The sequence below is a fragment of the Bison bison genome, unplaced genomic scaffold (assembly GCF_000754665.1).
Source record: "Bison bison bison isolate TAMUID 2011002044 unplaced genomic scaffold, Bison_UMD1.0 scf7180017864108, whole genome shotgun sequence".
Classification (NCBI taxonomy): domain Eukaryota; kingdom Metazoa; phylum Chordata; class Mammalia; order Artiodactyla; family Bovidae; genus Bison; species Bison bison.
Window position 1 is genome coordinate 9,480,464 of NW_011494680.1, and position 8,194 is coordinate 9,488,657.

The 8,194-nt window shown below is 44.0% G+C and overlaps 1 protein-coding gene across 2 annotated transcripts in view; it reads left to right on the top strand.

Moving 5' to 3' along the window:
- Positions 1-8,194, top strand: part of LYN (LYN proto-oncogene, Src family tyrosine kinase) — a 75,829-nt gene that overhangs the window by 38,125 nt on the left and 29,510 nt on the right. The window lies entirely within an intron of this gene.

Consider the following 8,194-nt stretch of genomic DNA (forward strand, 5'->3'; position numbering starts at 1 on the left):
TTTACCCCCACCCCCACTTCCCCAGCCCCTGGACACCACTCTAATTCCTGTCTCTATGACTGTAATACTCTAGGACTCTCACATCAGTGGGATCCTACACACATTTGTCCTTTTGTGTCTGGCTTATCTCCCTCAGCATGATGTCCTCAAGGTTCACCCACATTTGTCAGAATTTCTTTCTTCTATGAGTGAACACTATTCCATTGTATGGGTATGCCACAGCTTATCTACTTATCTGTTGGTGGACCTTTGGCTTGTTTCCATCTTTGGGCTATTATGAATAATGCTTCTTTGAACATTCATATGGAAATTATTGTGTGGACAGGTGTTTTCATTTTCTTACGGATATACATTCTCCTAGCAGTGAAATTGCTGAGTCACACCATTCTGTGCTTAACTTTTTAAGGAATTGTCTTAACTGGGATCTACTCATTTAAAAAAAAATTGTCACCTCTTTCTCCCCTGAGATATTTGCATTTATTCCTTAATATATTTTTTTCCAAGTCCACAGAACAGGAGCAGGTATAATATACGTTGTATATTCTTCACCTAGATTCACCAGTTAATATTTTGCTGTATTTCCTGTATCATTTCTATATATACGCACACAGACATGTTTTATTTTTACGGAGCCACTTGAGAGTAAGGTGTAGACGCGACGACCTTCACCCCTGAATACTCATGCAGGCATCTCCTCAGGGAAGGGCTATGGGCTCATGCCACACGGTGGTCACATTCAGGAAGTTCTGCATTGATCCGCAGAGTCTAGTGTAGAGTCGACATCCTAATTCTCCCCATTGTCCCAGTGTTGTCCCCAGGGCTGTTGGGATCTAGAGTTTGCTTTTAACTGACCTGTCTGTAGTCTCCTTGAATCTGGAAGAGTCCCTTGGCCTGTCTCCATCTTTCATGACAGGTTTGTCCTTTTGTAGAATGTCTCTCATTTGGCTTTCCCAATGTTTCCCGTGGCTTGGTCCAGATTATGCCCTGGGTCACGAATAGCATCTAAGTACTAAGCGATGCTGTGCCTTCCTGCATCCCTCAGGGGTACAGAATGATGGTTGGTTCCATTATTGCCTACAGGCCAAGGAGGGAGGGCAAAGTCCCTAGTTCCCAGACTGAGCTGGAGGTTGGAGTAACCATGTTTGGGGTGGGGTGGGGGCACCGGGAAGGGTGGAGGCAGGTCAGAGGACAGACAGCTGCAGCTTTTAGAGAGGTGATGGCCTCTAAGAGGGATGAGAATCAGATGAGCACGTGATTCTGAAACCATGTGGGGAAAGTGCTTTTGGATATTTAAACAATTTTAAAGAATCTCCCCTAAGGTAATGAATACATCAGTTATAATAGGGAATTAAAATGTTACATTAAAAATAGAGAAATCTGGTAGACCTCCTTAAAATCAAACAGAACAATAGCAGCTTACTCTCAAGTGGCTCAGCAACAATAAAATAGGGATGGTGTAAAAACAGGATGAGGTGATGCAAGTAATCATTTAATATAGTTGACAGCATTTAAGAACAGTTGTTATTATTTTAAATAATTATATTATGAAGATAGTATGATAAATTAGAGCCAAGACTATGAAATAGAGGGGAGAAATTACCCAGAATTTCCCCCCTCAACATGAGCTGTTTCTTGGGTATTTTCAATTAAACTTTTTATTTTGAGATAACTATGGATTCACACACAGTTGTCTGCAATAATACAGAAATGAAAACATCTGTTCACACAAACATTTTTACACAACTGTTCATAAGAGCGTTATTCATAATAACCAAGGAGTATAAACAACCAAAATGTCCATCAGTTGATGAACGGATAAACAAAATGTGGTGTTTCCTTGCAATGGAATATTATTTGGTAATTAAAAGAAAGTCCTGACACACATTACATGGATGACTCTTGAAAACATGATAATAAAGAAAAGAAACCAGAGACAAAGGATCGTGTGTTATATGACTGCTATTTATGTGAAATGTCTGTAAAAGACAGTTCTGTAGAGACAAAGGAAATGAGTGGTTGGTTCAGGTGGGGGAGGGCGATGGCAGTGTTAATTGTTAATAGGTTAATAGGTAATTGTTAATAGGTACCATTTTTGAGGGGTGGGGACATGAAAATGTCCTTATAATTGATTGTGGTGATGGTACCACAAATCGGAATATACCAAAACCAATGAATGGTATGTTTTAAATGGGAAAGTAATGTGGCATATAAATTATATTTCAATAAAGCTATTGTAGGTGTAAAAGAAATAATACAGAGAGGTCCCATATAGCCTTTACTCAGTTTCTCCCAAAAGTAACATATTGCAAGACTATGGTATAACATTACCGCTGGAATGTTGATGCTGAAAGTTGTTTGTTTTTAAATGGTGCTTTCCCCCTAGTTTTGTATTAAAGAAAGAAAAGAAAGAGAGGGAGAGAGAGAAGGAAGGAAAAGAAAGAAGAGGAGAAAAACAGTTTTGATCTGGGGTCTTGTGCAAGTGTGGTTCTGTGAACCTGGCTGCCAGCCAGGGAGCTCTTCCTTCGCTGCTGAAATTACGTCAATTTGTTGAATGCACTTAGCAGGGGAATGCTGGAAATAAAACCAAAGGAACAGTGGGGAGTGACGTGCTACGAAGCAGGTCAAAGGATGCGCCCCTCCTACGAGTGTCTGCACGTCTCATTCCGACCAAGGCTCCGTGTAAAAGCAAGGTCTGTCTGTGCAGTTTAGAGCTGCTGGCAATTAGCTTTAACTTCTCGAGGGATAAATAAGCTGGCTGGCTTTGCTCATGGCTAGAAAAAGGACAGCAGATTAAGAATTGCATCCCTTTTAATCAAGTAAGTGAACATTATCGTGAAGCGTGAGAAATGGCTCAGAGGCTCCCAGGCACAGTTTATGGTCTGGATTCTTTGGTCCGAAGCACAGTGGACAAATACTAGGGAACGCCCTGATCTGGGGGAGCAGGGGTGGGGAGAAAAGAGGGGGGAGTTTGTCCCTCAAGCTGTTTCCTCTGGTCTGTGTGATCCTCGGCCGTCTGGTTCAGGGACCCGTTTTCCTCTTCGGGCTGCTGGACACTGAGGGAACTGACCCATGAGTAACACAAAAGGAGACATTTCCTGTTCCCGCTCGGCCTCTGGAGAGACTTTGGGAAAGAAAGGAAACTGATTTTGCGTTGAAGTTTGCTTGATCCATCTTCATGGGAGCCAACTGTATTGAATGACTTCTAAAAGCAACTGCATTCATCTTTTCGTATGAACAAAACCACCTTCGTCCTGTGGTATAGCAAGCAGCCACACCTGCATTGGAGCGCTCTCTGCTTTACCTATGGCACAGCGGCACCCACAAGAAATTATTTACTTCCTTCAAGATTTAAAAAAAAATTTTTTTTGCAGCTTCCTTTTATTTATTTATTATTACAAATTTATTTTTTATTCAAGTACAGTTGACCTACAGTGCTGTGGTAGTTTCAGGTGTACAGCAAAGCGATTCAGTTATATATAAGAATCTTTCTTCAGATTCTTTTCCCTTAGTGAAGTCGCTCAGTCGTGTCCGACTCTTTGCGACCCCGGGGACTGTAGCCCACCAGGCTCTTCCATCCATGGGATTCTCCAGGCAAGAATACTGGAGTGGGTTGCCATTTCCTTCTCCAGGGGATCTTCCCGACCCAGGGATTAAACCCAGGTCTCCCGCACTGCAGGCAGACGCTTTAACCTCTGAGCCCTTTTCACTTACAGGTCATGATAAAATATTGAGTAGAGTTCCCTGTGGGTCCTTGTAGTTCATCTGTTTTATACATAGTAGCATGTGTATGGAGAAGGCGATGGCACCCCACTCCAGTACTCTTGCCTGGAAAATCCCATGGGCGGAGGAGCCTGGTAGGCTACAGTCCATGGGGTCACTGAGAGTCAGACACGACTTCACTTTCACTTTCACTTTTCACTTTCATGCATTGGAGAAGGAAATGGCAACCCACTCTGATGTTCTTGTCTGGAGAATCCCAGGGATGGGGAAGCCTGGTGGGCTACCGTCCATGGCACCAACCAGTGCAAAAACAAGGGCACAGAGTCAGACACGACTGAAGCAACTTAGCAGCAGCATGTGTATATTTCCATCTGTCATGCCACGTCTCTGTGACCCCTGTGAACCTGCCAGTACTGGGCAGTGTATTGGTAAAGTACGATTTGATGCTTAGTGCTGAGTAAAACTCATGCCTTTGGTGTGGATGGAAAGCTGCCGTCGTGCAAACGTCACAGCCCTAAGCAGCCATGAGTGGAAGCTGCTGTCCTCCTAGAGTTGGGTTTGACACAGCTGCTTTAATTGCTGCTCTTTTCAAACTCCTTATCAACATTTTTAATATCTTTAGCAGCTGCAGTATTTCCTGGTGATTTTTTCCCCCTGTGCTTGGAGAGCATTTTTTTTCCCTTCATCCTTGACCCATAACTTCATGTTCTGTGAAAAGTCTCGGTGAGTCCCATGGCTTTTGTGATGACAAAAGGAGACTAGCTACCCCTGCTTCTTTCTCTTCTGTTGCTTTAACATGCAGTATAAGAAGCAGACAGAAAAGTGCCTACCACACGAACGTTCGCTTTCACAGCTACTGACAACATGAAAACCTGTGTGGTGACCACTGAATCACACCCAAAGCCCCTGTACTCCCCTTCCTGACCACAACCCCATCTGTCCCCCGAAGGCAGCTGCTATTCTGGCTTTTGTGATCATTTCCTGACTTTTCTTTGTAGTTCTGCTGCTTTTGTGTATGGGGCTGTGTGCACCCAGAGTACTTTACTTTTGCCCGGTTTTAAACTTTATATAAAAGAAACCCTACTATTTATCAATGGCACTGGAGTTACTCCCATGTTCTGGCTATTAGGAACAGGCTACTATGAACGTTTTTGCACTGGTTGGTGCCAGGGTACATGAGTTTCTCTAGATGACCAGGGAGGATTTACTGCATCACAGGTATACAGATCTTCAGTTCCAGTGCTCAGCCCCTCCGTCATGTCTGACTCTTTGAGACCCCACAGACCATAGCCCTCCAGGCTCCTCTGTCCATGGGATTTCCCAGGCAAAATTACTGGAGTAGGTTGCCATTTCCTCTTCAGTGGATCTTCCCGACCCAGGGATAGAATTCTTGACCACTTGAGCCACCTGGGAAGCCCTCAGCTCCAATAAATGCTACAGTCTTAGTTTCTAAAGCTCTGTTCTGGGTTAGACCCTCCCCACCAGTGTACACAGGTTCATGGTCAGGTGGGTGGTCACTCAATATAACTGCTCTAGAAAAGAGCCTGCTCTGTCAGCATCCTTCCAGGGCCATTGAGGATACTGTTGTTTCAGCGATGCTCAGAAGAGAACCCAGAAAGGACCTGCAGGAATTGCCCCAGCTGTCCTGCTAAGGGGCTAGCACTGCCAGCACTCAAGATGGTCAGACTTTGTCATTTTTGTCGTGCTGGGTGGTGGTTTCTTTCTCCTGGAGATTTTTTTTTTTTTTTTTGGCTTCTCTAGGTCTTCGTTGCTTTCTCTCGTTGCAGTGAGGGGGCTACTCTTGTTGAAGCACGAGGGCTCTAGAGCACAGGCTCAGTAGTTGTGGCACACAGCTTAGTGGCTCCATGACATGTGGAGTCTTCCAAGACCAGAGATTGAACCCACGTCCCCTGCATTGGCAGGTGGATGCTTAACCACACCAGGGAAGTCCTCTGGAGACCACCATCGTTGGTTTTCCCTGAGCGTAAGCTGTGTGTGTACTGATAATCGTGTGACCTGAAAAGGGACTGGACGTTTCCACATCACTGTTCCTTAGGTGTTTGTCTCTCTTGGGCCTGGGGCTGTTAGGCTGTCACACACCAGGTAGAGGTGACCTTGAGGGTGATTCGTGGTGACCATCTGCCACTCCATCCTCACCTTTTCCTGTCTTTCCAAGAGAACTATGGAAACAGAAAGAAAAGCTGCGTGTGATTACCTCTGTGCTTTCCAAACCACCGAGAAAAGGCTTTTCCAGGAGAAAATCAAGCTCCAAAGTAAGCACATCATGGGGAACTTCCCTGGCAGTCCAATGGTCAAGACTTCACCTTCCAGTGGAGGGGGGATGGGTTCGATCCCTGGTTGGAGAGCTAAGATGCCACCTGCCTCACGGCCGAAAAGCCAAAACAGAAGACAGAAACAATATTGTAACAAATTCAATAAAGACTTTAAAAATGGTCCACATCAAAAGTAATCTTAAAGCAAGAAAAAGTAACCACATCATGGAGGCAGGTCCCAGAAAATCAGTGCCTTGGGGGAACTATATTAAGGAGGCGGTATTTCCCGAAGTGTGTTCTGGAAGATAAAAGGTACATGAAGATGTGTTCTGAGGTTGAGACAGCGTGGGAAATGCTGTGGTTAACCAAGCCAGACGGGCATCTTTCTTGCTGGGCTGTCTGCACTCCTGCTGTGTCTCCTGGGTGAGATGGCGTGGGGCAGGCAGGGGTTCCCAGGTGGCTCAACCCAGAGCCCTTTCTTTGCATAGAATCACTGTGTCCAGTTCTCTTTGAAAACTTTGAGAAATACTTATTTGATTCCTGTGTATTCTTTGTACTTTAGAGTTAGTAAAGTTTTTTCAAGGGCAAAGCTTTTCTTTCTGATTATAAAAATAATGCATATTCATTGTAGTAAAGTTGGTAAAGAGTTAAAGATATGGTGAGCAAAATTTAAATCACTCATAATTAAGCCAGTACTCAGTGTATTCTGGTGTATTTTCTTCCAGACAGTTGTCAGTGTGTGTGTGTGTGTGTGTGTGTGTGTGTGTAAGAGTATCTAATAGACTTATGGTGTGTGGGGTTTTTTGTCTTGGGATAAAAAACATTTTATTAATTAGAAAAAAATCTAATGAAACAGAGAAAATCAAATTAATTAGAGAAAATGGGACAGTGCATATGGAGTTTTGTTTTACCATTGTTTTATAAAAACCTTTTGATTTTAGAATAATTTTAAGTTTTTTGGTAAAGATGATACAAAGAATTCTCATATACCCTTTACTTAGTTTCCCCTAATGTTACATGCTGTGCTGTGCTTAGTCACTCAGTCATTTTGCAGCCAATTTCATGTCCAACTCTTTGCAACCCCATGGACTGTATGTAGCCCACTAGGCTCCTCTGTCCATGTGCTACTTCAGGCAAGAATATTGGAGTGGGTTGCCATTTCCTTCTCCAGGGGATCTTCCCAACCCAGGGATTGAACCCAGATCTCTGGCATTGCAGACTGATTCTTTGCTGTCTGAGCCACCAGGGAAGCCCAAGAATACTCAAGTGGATAGCCTATCCCTTCTCTAGGGGAACTTTCTGACCCAGGAGTCGAACTGGGGTCTTCTGCATTGCAGGCGGAGTCTTTTCCAGCTGAGCTGCTACCAAGGAAGCCCCCTAATGTTACATATATAGGTTTTGTTTTTCTTTTTATTATCATTTTTTAAGCACTTATTTATTTGTCCGCACCAGGTCTTCATTGCAGCATGCATGATCTTTTTAGTTGCAGCATGTGGGATCTTTAGTTCAGTTCAGTTCAGTTCAGTCCAGTCGCTCAGTCGTGTCTGACTCTTTGAGACCCCATGAATCGCAGCACGCCAGGCCTCACTGTCCATCACCAACTCCCAGGGTCGACCCAAATCCATGTCCATGGAGTCGATGATGCCATCCAGCCATCTCATCCTCTGTCGTCCCCTTCTCCTCCTGCCCTTAATCTTTCCCAGCATCAGGATCTTTCCCAATGAGTCAGCTCTTCGCATCAGTTGGCCAAAGTATTGGGGTTTCAGCTTCCACATCAGTCCTTCCAATGAACACCCAGGACTGATCTCCTTTAGGATGGACTGGTTGGATCTCTTTGCAGTCCAAGGGACTCTCAAGAGTATTCTCCAACACCACAGTTCAAAAGCATCAATTCTTCGGTGCTCAGCTTTCTTTATAGTCCAACTCTCACATCCATACATGACCACTGGAAAAACCACAGCCTTGACTAGATGGACCTTTGTTGGAAAAGTAATGTCTCTGCTTTTGCATATGCTGTCTAGGTTGGTCATAACTTTCCTTCCAAGGAATAAGCATCTTTTAATTTCATGGCTGCAATCACCATCTGCAGTGATTTTGGAGCCCAGAAAAATAAATTCTGACACTGTTTCCACTGTTTCCCCATCTATCTGCCATGAAGTGATGGGACCATATGCCATGATCTTCATTTTCTGAATGTTGAG